We start from the raw sequence: 17,681 nt of genomic DNA on the forward strand, positions 1-17,681 counted from the left end.
GTTAAGATTTCAGCCATGTGGACCTGTTGTCACTCTTGCCCTGATGATTGTTGATATTCAGACACTTTTCGGTCTTATCTGAGAAATTTTATCATTTATATCAGAATGGCCATATTCTGAGGCCAGTTTAGCGTTCATTCAATGACGATTTACTACTCTTTTCCGTTGAAGGCCATATTGAGGTTAAATCAATGACTGGAGTTTTTCATTGATAAAAAACAAATGACTATTGAAAGTGCAAAGTCGGTATCGTGCATAAATTTACTGGTCTCTGTGGTGATTTTAGAAGGCTGTGCCTATTTCTACTTTTACCCCATACTCTTTAACCCGATACCCAGGTAATGTGATGTATTCAGGATGGCCGAGCGTCTAAGGCGCTGCGTTCAGGTCTCAGTCTCCCATGGAGGCGTGGGTTCAAATCCCACTTCTGACAGTTGTTTAGTGCCTCTCAGGAGTCATGCTGCTTAGCAGTAATAATAAGATGATGAAATAACAATTTATAATAAACACTCTCAAATGTAAACCTTCTGGAGCTGAGCAAAGATCAAGGAAAATAAGAAAACAGCTGTACTTAATAACAAATGAATGGGGAACATTTCACTTTATTGCATTATAATGAGTTACTGAGTTACTTCATTGTCTTTCAGTTGTAAAATTATCACTTTCTGTAGACTATGCCTGGTGGCCCATTCACTGCTGACAGGCCTGTTGTCGTGGCCGAGTGGTTAAGGCGATGGACTAGAAATCCATTAGGATCTTCCTGCGCAGGTTGAATCCTGCCGACAACAAAAATGCATTTTCTTGACCCCTCCGGAGGTTGAAGTTTCGTCGTGACCAATCATATCCTCTCAGATCTCCACAAGTACATAGGGATTAGTTGCCATTTGGGACAGGATCCCACCTCACACCTTTACACACCTGGTTATCCATCCTTCTAGCTCTATAGGCCACAGTAGCATAGGTTACAGGTTTGTAGTCAAGCCACAGATTTCAGGTGAGATCCCATGATACACTCAACAATACAACAACACGATTCTCATGAATAACCATTAAGCCATTTGCTAAGATTTCCCCCATTTTCACATGTGGAAACCTGTTGTCACTCTTACCCTGACGGATAGCTCCAGACACTTTTTGGTCCTATCTGAGGCATTTTTAAATTCATGTCCAAATGGCCATATTCTGAAGACACTCTTAAAGTCTGCAGGGTAATCGAACTGGCCACATCTAAAGTCAAGCCACAGGTCACAGTTGAGAAACCTTGTTAAACCCTCAAAATAAATAATAACACGATTGCATTGAAAATACCCATTAAGCCATTTGTTAAGATTTCAGCCATGTGGACCTGTTTGAAACCCATACCCTGATGATTGTTGATATTTACAGACACTTTTTCGGTCTTGTTGAAAATTTTATCATTTATAGGTAATGTAAATGAGGCCAGTTTAGCGTTCATTGAATGACGATTTACATCGTATTTTTAATATTCCCAAAGCCAAAATTTCAGCCATGTGGACCTGTGTCAATGATAGTTCTGATACTTACAGACAATTTTTCGGTCTTATTGAGGAATTTTATCATTTATTCAGAATGGCCATATTCTGTCCCCCATGTTTGCGTTCATTCATGCCTGATTTCACGAGTGTTGAAAATACCCATTAAGCCATTTGTTAAGATTTCAGCCATGTGGACCTGTTGTCACCTCTTACCCTGATGATTGCTGATACTACAGACACTTTTTCGGTCTTATCTGAGGAATTTTATCATTTATATCAGAATGGCCATATTCTGAGGCCAGTTTAGCATTCATTCAATGACGATTTACTACTCTTTTCCGTTGAAGGCCATATTGAGGTTAAATCAATGACTGGAGTTTTTCATTGATAAAAACAAATGACTATTGAAAGTGCAAGTGGACCATTCGTGCATAAATTTACTGGTCTCTGTGGTGATTTTAAAAGGCTGTGCCTATTTCAGTTCTTGACACAAACTCTTTAACCCGATACCCAGGTAATGTGCTGTAGTCAGGATGGCCGAGCGGTAAATATTTTGCGTTCAGGCCCAGTCTCCCATGGAGGCGTGGGTTCAAATCCCACATCTGACAGTTGTTTAGTGCCTCTCAGGAGTCATGCTTTTTAGCAGTAATCTAAGATGATGAAATAACAATTTATAATAAACACTCTCAAATGTAAACCTTCTGGAGCTGAGCAAAGATCAAGGAAAATAAGAAAACAGCTGTACTTAATAACAAATGAATGAGGGGAACATTTCACTTTATTGCATTATAATGAGAGTTACTGAGTTACTTCATTGTCTTTCAGTTGTAAAATTATCACTTTCTGTAGACTATGCCTGGTGGCCCATTCACTGCTGACAGGCCTGTTGTCTAAGTGGTTAATGGCTGATGGACTAGAAATCCATTAGGATCTTCCTGAGGTTGTATGGAAAAAATATGAATTTTCTTGACCCCTCCGGAGGTTGAAGTTTCTCGTGTTTCTTATTCAATCATATCCTCTCAGATCTCCACAAGTACATAGGGATTAGTTGTCCATTTGGGACAGGATCCCACCTCACACCTTTACACACCTGGTTATCCATCCTTCTAATAAACAGTAGCATAGGTTACAGGTTTGTAGTCAAGCCACAGGATTTCAGGTGAGATCCCATGATACACTCAACAATACAACAACACGATTCTCATGAATAACCATTAAGCCATTTGCTAAGATTTCCCCCATTTTCACATGTGGAAACCTGTTGTCACTCTTACCCTGACGGATAGCTCCAGACACTTTTTGGTCCTATCTGAGGCATTTTTAAATTCATGTCAAAATGGCCATATTCTGAAACACTCTTAAAGTCTGCAGGGTAATCGAACTGGCCACATCTGTCCAAGCCACAGGTCACAGTTAAGTGATCTTCCTTGTTAAACCCTCAAAATGAATAATCACGATTGGCTGAAAATACCCATTAAGCCATTTGTTAAGATTTCAGCCATGTGGACCTGTTGTCACTCTTACCCTGATGATTGTTGAATTTCAGACTTTTTCGGTCTTATCTGGAAATTTTATCATTTATATCAGAATGGCCATATTCTGAGTGCACAGTTTAGCGTTCATTCAACAGGATTAACTACTCTCCACCCTTGAAGGCCATATTGAGGTTAAATCAATGACTGGAGTTTTTCATTGATAAAAACAAACACAGTTGAAAGTGCAAGTGGTATCGTGCATAAATTTACTGGTCTCTGTGGTGATTTTGAGAAGGCTGTGCCTATTTCTACTTTTCATCTTTAACCCGATACCCAGGTAATGTGCTGGCTTCAGGATGGCCAGCGATCTAAGGCGCTGCGTTCAGGTCGCAGTCTCCCATGGAGGCGTGGGTTCAAATCCCACTTCTGACAGTTGTTTAGTGCCTCTCAGGAGTCATGCTGCTTAGCAGTAATAATAAGATGATGAAATAACAATTTATAATAAACACTCTCAAATGTAAACCTTCTGGAGCTGAGCAAAGATCAAGGAAAATGAAAACAGCTGTACTTAATAACAAATGAATGTAGGGGAACATTTCACTTTATTGCATTATAATGAGTTACTGAGTTACTTCATTGTCTTTCAGTTGTAAAATTATCACTTTCTGTAGACTATGCCTGGTGGCCCATTCACTGCTGACAGGCCTGTTGTCATCAGTGGTTAAGGCGATGGACTAGAAATCCATTAGGATCTTCCTTGAGGTTCGAATGCCTTATAGTGATTCGACAACGAAATGAATTTTCTTGACCCCTCCGGAGGTTGAGTTTCGTCGTGTTTCTTATACCAATCATATCCTCTCAGATCTGTGAGTACATAGGGATTAGTTGTCCATTTGGGACAGGATTACCTCACACCTTTACACACCTGGATTATCCATCCTTCTAGCTCTATAGGCCACAGTAGCATAGGTTACAGGTTTGTAGTCAAGCCACAGATTTCAGGTGAGATCCCATGATACACTCAACAATACAACAACACGATTGTTCATGAATAACCATTAAGCCATTTGCTAAGATTTCCCCCATTTTCACATGTGGAAACCTGTTGTCACTCTTACCCTGTGGATAGCTCCAGACACTTTTTGGTCCTATCTGAGGCATTTTTAAATTCATGTCCAAATGGCCATATTCTGAAGACACTCTTAAAGTCTGCAGGGTAATCGAACTGGCCACATCTAAAGTCAAGCCACAGGTCACAGTTGAGCTGCCTTGTTAAACCCTCAAAATAAATAATAACACGATTTTGAAAATACCCATTAAGCCATTTGTTAAGATTTCAGCCATGTGGACCTGTTGTCACTCTTACCCTGATGATTCTTGATATTTACAGACACTTTTTCGGTCTTGTCCTGGAAATTTATCATTTATATTGGCCATATTAGGCCAGTTTAGCGTTCATTAAAATGAATTTACACGATTTCTTGAAAATACCCATTGAGCCATTTGTTAAGATTTCAGCCATGTGGACCTGTTGTCACTCTTACCCTGATGATTGCTGATACTTACAGACACTTTTTCGGTCTTATCTGAGGAATTTTATCATTTATATCAGAATGGCCATATTCTGAGGCCAGTTTACTGCTCATTCAATGAGAAACAACATTGATTGCGTTGAAAATACCCATTGAGCCATTTGTTAAGATTTCAGCCATGTGGACCTGTTGTCACTCTTACCCTGATGATTGCTGATACTTACAGACACTTTTTCGGTCTTATCTGAGGAATTTTATCATTTATATCAGAATGGCCATATTCTGAGGCCAGTTTAGCATTCATTCAATGAGATTTACTACTCTTTTCCGTTGAAGGCCAATTGAGGTTAAATCAATGACTGGAGTTTTTCATTGATAAAAACAAATGACTATTGAAAGTGCAAGTCGGTATCGTGCATAAATTTACTGGTCTCTGTGGTGATTTTAGAAGGCTGCCTATTTCTACTTTTACCCCATACTCTTTAACCCGATACCCAGGTAATGTGCTGTAGTCAGGATGGCCGAGCGGTCTAAGGCGCTGCGTTCAGGTCGCAGTCTCCCATGGAGGCGTGGGTTCAAATCCCACATCTGACAGTTGTTTAGTGCCTCTCAGGAGTCATGCTGCTTAGCAGTAATAATAAGATGATGAAATAACAATTTATAATAAACACTCTCAAATGTAAACCTTCTGGAGCTGAGCAAAGATCAAGGAAAATAAGAAAACAGCTGTACTTAATAACAAATGAATGAGGGGAACATTTCACTTTATTGCATTATAATGAGTTACTGAGTTACTTCATTGTCTTTCAGTTGTAAAATTATCACTTTCTGTAGACTATGCCTGGTGGCCCATTCACTGCTGAAAGGCCTGTTGTCAACTGAGTGGTTAAGGCGATGGACTAGAAATCCATTAGGATCTTCCTGCGCAGGTTCGAATCCTGCCGACAACGAAATTGAATTTTCTTGACCCCTCCGGAGGTTGAAGTTTCGTCGTGTTTCTTATACCAATCATATCCTCTCAGATCTCCACAAGTACATAGGGATTAGTTGTCCATTTGGGACAGGATCCCACCTCACACCTTTACACACCTGGTTATCCATCCTTCTAGCTCTATAGGCCACAGTAGCATAGGTTACAGGTTTGTAGTCAAGCCACAGATTTCAGGTGAGATCCCATGATACACTCAACAATACAACAACACGATTCTCATGAATAACCATTAAGCCATTTGCTAAGATTTCCCCCATTTTCACATGTGGAAACCTGTTGTCACTCTTACCCTGACGGATAGCTCCAGACACTTTTTGGTCCTATCTGAGGCATTTTTAAATTCATGTCAAATGGCCATATTCTGAAGACACTCTTAAAGTCTGCAGGGTAATTAGTTGCCCATCTAAAGTCAAGCCACAGGTCACAGGTGAGGCCTTGTTAAACCCTCAAAATGAATAATAACACATTGGTTGAAAATACCCATTAAGCCATTTGTTAAGATTTCAGCCATGTGGACCTGTTGTCACTCTTACCCTGATGATTGTTGATATTTACAGACACTTTTTCGGTCTTATCAAATCAAATTTTATCATTTATATCAGAATGGCCATATTCTGAGGCCAGTTTAGTGTTCATTCAATGACGATTTACTACTCTTTTCCGTTGAAGGCCATATTGAGGTTAAATCAATGACTGGAGTTTTCATTGATAAAAACAAATGACTATTGACACAAGTGCAAGTCGGTATCGTGCATAAATTTACTGGTCTCTGTGGTGATTTTAGAAGGCTGTGCCTATTTCTACTTTTACCCCATACTCTTTAACCCGATACCCAGGTAATGATGTATTCAGGATGGCCGAGCGGTCTAAGGCGCTGCGTTCAGGTCTCAGTCTCCCATGGTGGCGTGGGTTCAAATCCCACTTCTGACAGTTGTTTAGTGCCTCTCAGGAGTCATGCTGCTTAGCAGTAATAATAAGATGATGAAATAACAATTTATAATAAACACTCTCAAATGTAAACCTTCTGGAGCTGAGCAAAGATCAAGGAAAATAAGAAAACAGCTGTACTTAATAACAAATGAATGAGGGGAACATTTCACTTTATTGCATTATAATGAGTTACTGAGTTACTTCATTGTCTTTCAGTTGTAAAATTATCACTTTCTGTAGACTATGCCTGGTGGCCCATTCACTGCTGACAGGCCTGTTGTCGTGGCCGAGTGGTTAAGGCGATGGACTAGAAATCCATTAGGATCTTCCTGCGCAGGTTCGAATCCTGCCGACAACGAAATGGAATTTTCTTGGCCCCTCCGGAGGTTGAAGTTTGTCGTGTTTCTTATACCAATCATATCCTCTCAGCCTCTCCACAAGTACATAGGGATTAGTTGTCCATTTGGGACAGGATCCCACCTCACACCTTTACACACCTGGTTATCCATCCTTCTAGCTCTATAGGCCACAGTAGCATAGGTTACAGGTTTGTAGTCAAGCCACAGATTTCAGGTGAGATCCCATGATACACTCAACAATACAACAACACGATTCTCATGAATAACCATTAAGCCATTTGCTAAGATTTCCCCCATTTTCACATGTGGAAACCTGTTGTCACTCTTACCCTGACGGATAGCTCCAGACACTTTTTTGGTCCTATCTGAGGCATTTTTAAATTCATGTCCAAATGGCCATATTCTGAAGACACTCTTAAAGTCTGCAGGGTAATCGAACTGGCCACATCATCTAAAGTCAAGCCACAGGTCACAGGATTTGAGCTGCCTTGATATTTACAGACACTTTTTCCCTCAAAATAAATAATAACACGATTGAATGACGATTTGCGTTGAAAATACCCATTAAGCCATTTGTTAAGATTTCAGCCATGTGGACCTGTTGTCACTCTTACCCTGATGATTGTTGATATTTACAGACACTTTTTCGGTCTTATCTGAGAATTTTATCATTTATATCAGAATGGCCATATTCTGAGGCCAGTTTAGCGTTCATTCAATGACGATTTACACGATTGCGTTGAAAATACCCATTAAGCCATTTGTTAAGATTTCAGCCATGTGGACCTGTTGTCACTCTTACCCTGATGATTGCTGATACTTACAGACACTTTTTCGGTCTTATCTGAGGAATTTTATCATTTATATCAGAATGGCCATATTCTGAGGCCAGTTTAGCGTTCATTCAATGACGATTTACTACTCTTTTCCGTTGAAGGCCATATTGAGGTTAAATCAATGACTGGAGTTTTTCATTGATAAAAACAAATGACTATTGAAAGTGCAAGTCGGTATCGTGCATAAATTTACTGGTCTCTGTGGTGATTTTAGAAGGCTGTGCCTATTTCTACTTTTACCCCATACTCTTTAACCCGATACCCAGGTAATGTGCTGTAGTCAGGATGGCCGAGCGGTCTAAGGCGCTGCGTTCAGGTCGCAGTCTCCCATGGAGGCGTGGGTTCAAATCCCACTTCTGACAGTTGTTTAGTGCCTCTCAGGAGTCATGCTGCTTAGCAGTAATAATAAGATGATGAAATAACAATTTATAATAAACACTCTCAAATGTAAACCTTCTGGAGCTGAGCAAAGATCAAGGAAAATAAGAAAACAGCTGTACTTAATAACAAATGAATGAGGGGAACATTTCACTTTATTGCATTATAATGAGTTACTGAGTTACTTCATTGTCTTTCAGTTGTAAAATTATCACTTTCTGTAGACTATGCCTGGTGGCCCATTCACTGCTGACAGGCCTGTTGTCGTGGCCAGTGGTTAAGGCGATGGACTAGAAATCCATTAGGATCTTCCTGCGCAGGTTCGAATCCTGCCGACAACGAAATTGAATTTTCTTGACCCCTCCGGAGGTTGAAGTTTCGTCGTGTTTCTTATACCAATCATATCCTCTCAGATCTCCACAAGTACATAGGGATTAGTTGTCCATTTGGGACAGGATCCCACCTCACACCTTTACACACCTGGTTATCCATCCTTCTAGCTCTATAGGCCACAGTAGCATAGGTTACAGGTTTGTAGTCAAGCCACAGATTTCAGGTGAGATCCCATGATACACTCAACAATACAACAACACGATTCTCATGAATAACCATTAAGCCATTTGCTAAGATTTCCCCATTTTCACATGTGGAAACCTGTTGTCACTCTTACCCTGACGGATAGCTCCAGACACTTTTTTGGTCCTATCTGAGGCATTTTTAAATTCATGTCCAAATGGCCATATTCTGAAGATACTCTTAAAGTCTGCAGGGTAATCGAACTGGCCACATCTAAAGTCAAGCCACAGGTCACAGGTGAGCTGCCTTGTTAAACCCTCAAAATAAATAATAACACGATTGCGTTGAAAATACCCATTAAGCCATTTGTTAAGATTTCAGCCATGTGGACCTGTTGTCACTCTTACCCTGATGATTGTTGATATTTACAGACACTTTTTCGGTCTTATCTGAGAAATTTTATCATTTATATCAGAATGGCCATATTCTGAGGCCAGTTTAGCGTTCATTCAATGACGATTTACTACTCTTTTCCGTTGAAGGCCATATTGACTTTTCCGTTGAAGGCCATATTGAGGTTAAATCAATGACTGGAGTTTTTCATTGATAAAAACAAATGACTATTGAAAGTGCAAGTCGGTATCGTGCATAAATTTACTGGTCTCTGTGGTGATTTTAGAAGGCTGTGCCTATTTCTACTTTTACCCCATACTCTTTAACCCGATACCCAGGTAATGTGCTGTAGTCAGGATGGCCGAGCGGTCTAAGGCGCTGCGTTCAGGTCGCAGTCTCCCATGGAGGCGTGGGTTCAAATCCCACTTCTGACAGTTGTTTAGTGCCTCTCAGGAGTCATGCTGCTTAGCAGTAATAATAAGATGATGAAATAACAATTTATAATAAACACTCTCAAATGTAAACCTTCTGGAGCTGAGCAAAGATCAAGGAAAATAAGAAAACAGCTGTACTTAATAACAAATGAATGAGGGGAACATTTCACTTTATTGCATTATAATGAGTTACTGAGTTACTTCATTGTCTTTCAGTTGTAAAATTATCACTTTCTGTAGACTATGCCTGGTGGCCCATTCACTGCTGACAGGCCTGTTGTCGTGGCCGAGTGGTTAAGGCGATGGACTAGAAATCCATTAGGATCTTCCTGCGCAGGTTCGAATCCTGCCGACAACGAAATTGAATTTTCTTGACCCCTCCGGAGGTTGAAGTTTCGTCGTGTTTCTTATACCAATCATATCCTCTCAGATCTCCACAAGTACATAGGGATTAGTTGTCCATTTGGGACAGGATCCCACCTCACACCTTTACACACCTGGTTATCCATCCTTCTAGCTCTATAGGCCACAGTAGCATAGGTTACAGGTTTGTAGTCAAGCCACAGATTTCAGGTGAGATCCCATGATACACTCAACAATACAACAACACGATTCTCATGAATAACCATTAAGCCATTTGCTAAGATTTCCCCCATTTTCACATGTGGAAACCTGTTGTCACTCTTACCCTGACGGATAGCTCCAGACACTTTTTGGTCCTATCTGAGGCATTTTTAAATTCATGTCCAAATGGCCATATTCTGAAGACACTCTTAAAGTCTGCAGGGTAATCAACTGGCCACATCTAAAGTCAAGCCACAGGTCACAGTTGAGCTGCCTTGTTAAACCCTCAAAATAAATAATAACACGATTGCGTTGAAAATACCCATTAAGCCATTTGTTAAGATTTCAGCCATGTGGACCTGTTGTCACTCTTACCCTGATGATTGTTGATATTTACAGACACTTTTTCGGTCTTGTCTGAGAAATTTTATCATTTATATCAGAATGGCCATATTCTGAGGCCAGTTTAGCGTTCATTCAATGACGATTTACACGATTGCGTTGAAAATACCCATTAAGCCATTTGTTAAGATTTCAGCCATGTGGACCTGTTGTCACTCTTACCCTGATGATTGCTGATACTTACAGACACTTTTTCGGTCTTATCTGAGGAATTTTATCATTTATATCAGAATGGCCATATTCTGAGGCCAGTTTAGCGTTCATTCAATGACGATTTACTACTCTTTTCCGTTGAAGGCCATATTGAGGTTAAATCAATGACTGGAGTTTTCATTGATAAAAACAAATGACTATTGAAAGTGCAAGTCGGTATCGTGCATAAATTTACTGGTCTCTGTGGTGATTTTAGAAGGCTGTGCCTATTTCTACTTTTACCCCATACTCTTTAACCCGATACCCAGGTAATGTGCTGTAGTCAGGATGGCCGAGCGGTCTAAGGCGCTGCGTTCAGGTCGCAGTCTCCCATGGAGGCGTGGGTTCAAATCCCACTTCTGACAGTTGTTTAGTGCCTCTCAGGAGTCATGCTGCTTAGCAGTAATAATAAGATGATGAAATAACAATTTATAATAAACACTCTCAAATGTAAACCTTCTGGAGCTGAGCAAAGATCAAGGAAAATAAGAAAACAGCTGTACTTAATAACAAATGAATGAGGGGAACATTTCACTTTATTGCATTATAATGAGTTACTGAGTTACTTCATTGTCTTTCAGTTGTAAAATTATCACTTTCTGTAGACTATGCCTGGTGGCCCATTCACTGCTGACAGGCCTGTTGTCGTGGCCGAGTGGTTAAGGCGATGGACTAGAAATCCATTAGGATCTTCCTGCGCAGGTTCGAATCCTGCCGACAACGAAATTGAATTTTCTTGACCCCTCCGGAGGTTGAAGTTTCGTCGTGTTTCTTATACCAATCATATCCTCTCAGATCTCCACAAGTACATAGGGATTAGTTGTCCATTTGGGACAGGATCCCACCTCACACCTTTACACACCTGGTTATCCATCCTTCTAGCTCTATAGGCCACAGTAGCATAGGTTACAGGTTTGTAGTCAAGCCACAGATTTCAGGTGAGATCCCATGATACACTCAACAATACAACAACACGATTCTCATGAATAACCATTAAGCCATTTGCTAAGATTTCCCCCATTTTCACATGTGGAAACCTGTTGTCACTCTTACCCTGACGGATAGCTCCAGACACTTTTTGGTCCTATCTGAGGCATTTTTAAATTCATGTCCAAATGGCCATATTCTGAAGACACTCTTAAAGTCTGCAGGGTAATCGAACTGGCCACATCTAAAGTCAAGCCACAGGTCACAGGTGAGCTGCCTTGTTAAACCCTCAAAATAAATAATAACACGATTGCGTTGAAAATACCCATTAAGCCATTTGTTAAGATTTCAGCCATGTGGACCTGTTGTCACTCTTACCCTGATGATTGTTGATATTTACAGACACTTTTTCGGTCTTGTCTGAGAAATTTTATCATTTATATCAGAATGGCCATATTCTGAGGCCAGTTTAGCGTTCATTCAATGACGATTTACACGATTGCGTTGAAAATACCCATTAAGCCATTTGTTAAGATTTCAGCCATGTGGACCTGTTGTCACTCTTACCCTGATGATTGCTGATACTTACAGACACTTTTTCGGTCTTATCTGAGGAATTTTATCATTTATATCAGAATGGCCATATTCTGAGGCCAGTTTAGCGTTCATTCAATGACGATTTACTACTCTTTTCCGTTGAAGGCCATATTGAGGTTAAATCAATGACTGGAGTTTTTCATTGATAAAAACAAATGACTATTGAAAGTGCAAGTCGGTATCGTGCATAAATTTACTGGTCTCTGTGGTGATTTTAGAAGGCTGTGCCTATTTCTACTTTTACCCCATACTCTTTAACCCGATACCCAGGTAATGTGCTGTAGTCAGGATGGCCGAGCGGTCTAAGGCGCTGCGTTCAGGTCGCAGTCTCCCATGGAGGCGTGGGTTCAAATCCCACTTCTGACAGTTGTTTAGTGCCTCTCAGGAGTCATGCTGCTTAGCAGTAATAATAAGATGATGAAATAACAATTTATAATAAACACTCTCAAATGTAAACCTTCTGGAGCTGAGCAAAGATCAAGGAAAATAAGAAAACAGCTGTACTTAATAACAAATGAATGAGGGGAACATTTCACTTTATTGCATTATAATGAGTTACTGAGTTACTTCATTGTCTTTCAGTTGTAAAATTATCACTTTCTGTAGACTATGCCTGGTGGCCCATTCACTGCTGACAGGCCTGTTGTCGTGGCCGAGTGGTTAAGGCGATGGACTAGAAATCCATTAGGATCTTCCTGCGCAGGTTCGAATCCTGCCGACAACGAAATTGAATTTTCTTGACCCCTCCGGAGGTTGAAGTTTCGTCGTGTTTCTTATACCAATCATATCCTCTCAGATCTCCACAAGTACATAGGGATTAGTTGTCCATTTGGGACAGGATCCCACCTCACACCTTTACACACCTGGTTATCCATCCTTCTAGCTCTATAGGCCACAGTAGCATAGGTTACAGGTTTGTAGTCAAGCCACAGATTTCAGGTGAGATCCCATGATACACTCAACAATACAACAACACGATTCTCATGAATAACCATTAAGCCATTTGCTAAGATTTCCCCCATTTTCACATGTGGAAACCTGTTGTCACTCTTACCCTGACGGATAGCTCCAGACACTTTTTGGTCCTATCTGAGGCATTTTTAAATTCATGTCCAAATGGCCATATTCTGAAGACACTCTTAAAGTCTGCAGGGTAATCGAACTGGCCACATCTAAAGTCAAGCCACAGGTCACAGTTGAGCTGCCTTGTTAAACCCTCAAAATAAATAATAACACGATTGCGTTGAAAATACCCATTAAGCCATTTGTTAAGATTTCAGCCATGTGGACCTGTTGTCACTCTTACCCTGATGATTGTTGATATTTACAGACACTTTTTCGGTCTTGTCTGAGAAATTTTATCATTTATATCAGAATGGCCATATTCTGAGGCCAGTTTAGCGTTCATTCAATGACGATTTACACGATTGCGTTGAAAATACCCATTAAGCCATTTGTTAAGATTTCAGCCATGTGGACCTGTTGTCACTCTTACCCTGATGATTGCTGATACTTACAGACACTTTTTCGGTCTTATCTGAGGAATTTTATCATTTATATCAGAATGGCCATATTCTGAGGCCAGTTTAGCGTTCATTCAATGACGATTTACTACTCTTTTCCGTTGAAGGCCATATTGAGGTTAAATCAATGACTGGAGTTTTTCATTGATAAAAACAAATGACTATTGAAAGTGCAAGTCGGTATCGTGCATAAATTTACTGGTCTCTGTGGTGATTTTAGAAGGCTGTGCCTATTTCTACTTTTACCCCATACTCTTTAACCCGATACCCAGGTAATGTGCTGTAGTCAGGATGGCCGAGCGGTCTAAGGCGCTGCGTTCAGGTCGCGTGGGTTCAAATCCCACTTCTGACAGTTGTTTAGTGCCTCTCAGGAGTCATGCTGCTTAGCAGTAATAATAAGATGATGAAATAACAATTTATAATAAACACTCTCAAATGTAAACCTTCTGGAGCTGAGCAAAGATCAAGGAAAATAAGAAAACAGCTGTACTTAATAACAAATGAATGAGGGGAACATTTCACTTTATTGCATTATAATGAGTTACTGAGTTACTTCATTGTCTTTCAGTTGTAAAATTATCACTTTCTGTAGACTATGCCTGGTGGCCCATTCACTGCTGACAGGCCTGTTGTCGTGGCCGAGTGGTTAAGGCGATGGACTAGAAATCCATTAGGATCTTCCTGCGCAGGTTCGAATCCTGCCGACAACGAAATTGAATTTTCTTGACCCCTCCGGAGGTTGAAGTTTCGTCGTGTTTCTTATACCAATCATATCCTCTCAGATCTCCACAAGTACATAGGGATTAGTTGTCCATTTGGGACAGGATCCCACCTCACACCTTTACACACCTGGTTATCCATCCTTCTAGCTCTATAGGCCACAGTAGCATAGGTTACAGGTTTGTAGTCAAGCCACAGATTTCAGGTGAGATCCCATGATACACTCAACAATACAACAACACGATTCTCATGAATAACCATTAAGCCATTTGCTAAGATTTCCCCCATTTTCACATGTGGAAACCTGTTGTCACTCTTACCCTGACGGATAGCTCCAGACACTTTTTGGTCCTATCTGAGGCATTTTTAAATTCATGTCCAAATGGCCATATTCTGAAGACACTCTTAAAGTCTGCAGGGTAATCGAACTGGCCACATCTAAAGTCAAGCCACAGGTCACAGTTGAGCTGCCTTGTTAAACCCTCAAAATAAATAATAACACGATTGCGTTGAAAATACCCATTAAGCCATTTGTTAAGATTTCAGCCATGTGGACCTGTTGTCACTCTTACCCTGATGATTGTTGATATTTACAGACACTTTTTCGGTCTTGTCTGAGAAATTTTATCATTTATATCAGAATGGCCATATTCTGAGGCCAGTTTAGCGTTCATTCAATGACGATTTACACGATTGCGTTGAAAATACCCATTAAGCCATTTGTTAAGATTTCAGCCATGTGGACCTGTTGTCACTCTTACCCTGATGATTGCTGATACTTACAGACACTTTTTCGGTCTTATCTGAGGAATTTTATCATTTATATCAGAATGGCCATATTCTGAGGCCAGTTTAGCGTTCATTCAATGACGATTTACTACTCTTTTCCGTTGAAGGCCATATTGAGGTTAAATCAATGACTGGAGTTTTTCATTGATAAAAACAAATGACTATTGAAAGTGCAAGTCGGTATCGTGCATAAATTTACTGGTCTCTGTGGTGATTTTAGAAGGCTGTGCCTATTTCTACTTTTACCCCATACTCTTTAACCCGATACCCAGGTAATGTGCTGTAGTCAGGATGGCCGAGCGGTCTAAGGCGCTGCGTTCAGGTCGCAGTCTCCCATGGAGGCGTGGGTTCAAATCCCACTTCTGACAGTTGTTTAGTGCCTCTCAGGAGTCATGCTGCTTAGCAGTAATAATAAGATGATGAAATAACAATTTATAATAAACACTCTCAAATGTAAACCTTCTGGAGCTGAGCAAAGATCAAGGAAAATAAGAAAACAGCTGTACTTAATAACAAATGAATGAGGGGAACATTTCACTTTATTGCATTATAATGAGTTACTGAGTTACTTCATTGTCTTTCAGTTGTAAAATTATCACTTTCTGTAGACTATGCCTGGTGGCCCATTCACTGCTGACAGGCCTGTTGTCGTGGCCGAGTGGTTAAGGCGATGGACTAGAAATCCATTAGGATCTTCCTGCGCAGGTTCGAATCCTGCCGACAACGAAATTGAATTTTCTTGACCCCTCCGGAGGTTGAAGTTTCGTCGTGTTTCTTATACCAATCATATCCTCTCAGATCTCCACAAGTACATAGGGATTAGTTGTCCATTTGGGACAGGATCCCACCTCACACCTTTACACACCTGGTTATCCATCCTTCTAGCTCTATAGGCCACAGTAGCATAGGTTACAGGTTTGTAGTCAAGCCACAGATTTCAGGTGAGATCCCATGATACACTCAACAATACAACAACACGATTCTCATGAATAACCATTAAGCCATTTGCTAAGATTTCCCCCATTTTCACATGTGGAAACCTGTTGTCACTCTTACCCTGACGGATAGCTCCAGACACTTTTTTGGTCCTATCTGAGGCATTTTTAAATTCATGTCCAAATGGCCATATTCTGAAGACACTCTTAAAGTCTGCAGGGTAATCGAACTGGCCACATCTAAAGTCAAGCCACAGGTCACAGTTGAGCTGCCTTGTTAAACCCTCAAAATAAATAATAACACGATTGCGTTGAAAATACCCATTAAGCCATTTGTTAAGATTTCAGCCATGTGGACCTGTTGTCACTCTTACCCTGATGATTGTTGATATTTACAGACACTTTTTCGGTCTTGTCTGAGAAATTTTATCATTTATATCAGAATGGCCATATTCTGAGGCCAGTTTAGCGTTCATTCAATGACGATTTACACGATTGCGTTGAAAATACCCATTAAGCCATTTGTTAAGATTTCAGCCATGTGGACCTGTTGTCACTCTTACCCTGATGATTGCTGATACTTACAGACACTTTTTCGGTCTTATCTGAGGAATTTTATCATTTATATCAGAATGGCCATATTCTGAGGCCAGTTTAGCGTTCATTCAATGACGATTTACTACTCTTTTCCGTTGAAGGCCATATTGAGGTTAAATCAATGACTGGAGTTTTTCATTGATAAAAACAAATGACTATTGAAAGTGCAAGTCGGTATCGTGCATAAATTTACTGGTCTCTGTGGTGATTTTAGAAGGCTGTGCCTATTTCTACTTTTACCCCATACTCTTTAACCCGATACCCAGGTAATGTGCTGTAGTCAGGATGGCCGAGCGGTCTAAGGCGCTGCGTTCAGGTCGCAGTCTCCCATGGAGGCGTGGGTTCAAATCCCACTTCTGACAGTTGTTTAGTGCCTCTCAGGAGTCATGCTGCTTAGCAGTAATAATAAGATGATGAAATAACAATTTATAATAAACACTCTCAAATGTAAACCTTCTGGAGCTGAGCAAAGATCAAGGAAAATAAGAAAACAGCTGTACTTAATAACAAATGAATGGGGAACATTTCACTTTATTGCATTATAATGAGTTACTGAGTTACTTCATTGTCTTTCAGTTGTAAAATTATCACTTTCTGTAGACTATGCCTGGTGGCCCATTCACTGCTGACAGGCCTGTTGTCGTGGCCGAGTGGTTAAGGCGATGGACTAGAAATCCATTAGGATCTTCCTGCGCAGGTTCGAATCCTGCCGACAACGAAATTGAATTTTCTTGACCCCTCCGGAGGTTGAAGTTTCGTCGTGTTTCTTATACCAATCATATCCTCTCAGATCTCCACAAGTACATAGGGATTAGTTGTCCATTTGGGACAGGATCCCACCTCACACCTTTACACACCTGGTTATCCATCCTTCTAGCTCTATAGGCCACAGTAGCATAGGTTACAGGTTTGTAGTCAAGCCACAGATTTCAGGTGAGATCCCATGATACACTCAACAATACAACAACACGATTCTCATGAATAACCATTAAGCCATTTGCTAAGATTTCCCCCATTTTCACATGTGGAAACCTGTTGTCACTCTTACCCTGACGGATAGCTCCAGACACTTTTTGGTCCTATCTGAGGCATTTT

At 40.5% G+C, this 17,681-nt stretch overlaps 13 non-coding genes across 13 annotated transcripts; all 13 read left to right on the forward strand.

The window, feature by feature from the left end:
* Window positions 1-6,700: 6,700 nt before the first annotated feature.
* On the forward strand, window positions 6,701-6,782 carry trnas-aga (transfer RNA serine (anticodon AGA)). The gene has a single exon. It is a non-coding gene; the product is annotated as a tRNA-Ser (tRNA).
* A 1,116-nt stretch (window positions 6,783-7,898) lies between these two features.
* trnal-cag (transfer RNA leucine (anticodon CAG)) lies at window positions 7,899-7,981 on the forward strand. Its single transcript has one exon. It is a non-coding gene; the product is annotated as a tRNA-Leu (tRNA).
* A 1,276-nt stretch (window positions 7,982-9,257) lies between these two features.
* trnal-cag (transfer RNA leucine (anticodon CAG)) lies at window positions 9,258-9,340 on the forward strand. Its single transcript has one exon. It is a non-coding gene; the product is annotated as a tRNA-Leu (tRNA).
* A 276-nt stretch (window positions 9,341-9,616) lies between these two features.
* Window positions 9,617-9,698, forward strand: trnas-aga (transfer RNA serine (anticodon AGA)). The gene has a single exon. It is a non-coding gene; the product is annotated as a tRNA-Ser (tRNA).
* Window positions 9,699-10,780: 1,082 nt separating this feature from the next.
* On the forward strand, window positions 10,781-10,863 carry trnal-cag (transfer RNA leucine (anticodon CAG)). Its single transcript has one exon. It is a non-coding gene; the product is annotated as a tRNA-Leu (tRNA).
* Window positions 10,864-11,139: 276 nt separating this feature from the next.
* trnas-aga (transfer RNA serine (anticodon AGA)) lies at window positions 11,140-11,221 on the forward strand. Its single transcript has one exon. It is a non-coding gene; the product is annotated as a tRNA-Ser (tRNA).
* Window positions 11,222-12,305: 1,084 nt separating this feature from the next.
* Window positions 12,306-12,388, forward strand: trnal-cag (transfer RNA leucine (anticodon CAG)). Its single transcript has one exon. It is a non-coding gene; the product is annotated as a tRNA-Leu (tRNA).
* A 276-nt stretch (window positions 12,389-12,664) lies between these two features.
* Window positions 12,665-12,746, forward strand: trnas-aga (transfer RNA serine (anticodon AGA)). The gene has a single exon. It is a non-coding gene; the product is annotated as a tRNA-Ser (tRNA).
* Window positions 12,747-14,173: 1,427 nt separating this feature from the next.
* Window positions 14,174-14,255, forward strand: trnas-aga (transfer RNA serine (anticodon AGA)). The gene has a single exon. It is a non-coding gene; the product is annotated as a tRNA-Ser (tRNA).
* Window positions 14,256-15,339: 1,084 nt separating this feature from the next.
* Window positions 15,340-15,422, forward strand: trnal-cag (transfer RNA leucine (anticodon CAG)). Its single transcript has one exon. It is a non-coding gene; the product is annotated as a tRNA-Leu (tRNA).
* A 276-nt stretch (window positions 15,423-15,698) lies between these two features.
* trnas-aga (transfer RNA serine (anticodon AGA)) lies at window positions 15,699-15,780 on the forward strand. Its single transcript has one exon. It is a non-coding gene; the product is annotated as a tRNA-Ser (tRNA).
* Window positions 15,781-16,865: 1,085 nt separating this feature from the next.
* trnal-cag (transfer RNA leucine (anticodon CAG)) lies at window positions 16,866-16,948 on the forward strand. Its single transcript has one exon. It is a non-coding gene; the product is annotated as a tRNA-Leu (tRNA).
* Window positions 16,949-17,222: 274 nt separating this feature from the next.
* On the forward strand, window positions 17,223-17,304 carry trnas-aga (transfer RNA serine (anticodon AGA)). The gene has a single exon. It is a non-coding gene; the product is annotated as a tRNA-Ser (tRNA).
* The last annotated feature ends 377 nt before the right edge of the window (window positions 17,305-17,681 follow it).

This window comes from Oncorhynchus nerka, unplaced genomic scaffold (genome assembly GCF_034236695.1).
Source record: "Oncorhynchus nerka isolate Pitt River unplaced genomic scaffold, Oner_Uvic_2.0 unplaced_scaffold_1696, whole genome shotgun sequence".
Taxonomy (NCBI): Eukaryota; Metazoa; Chordata; class Actinopteri; order Salmoniformes; family Salmonidae; genus Oncorhynchus; species Oncorhynchus nerka.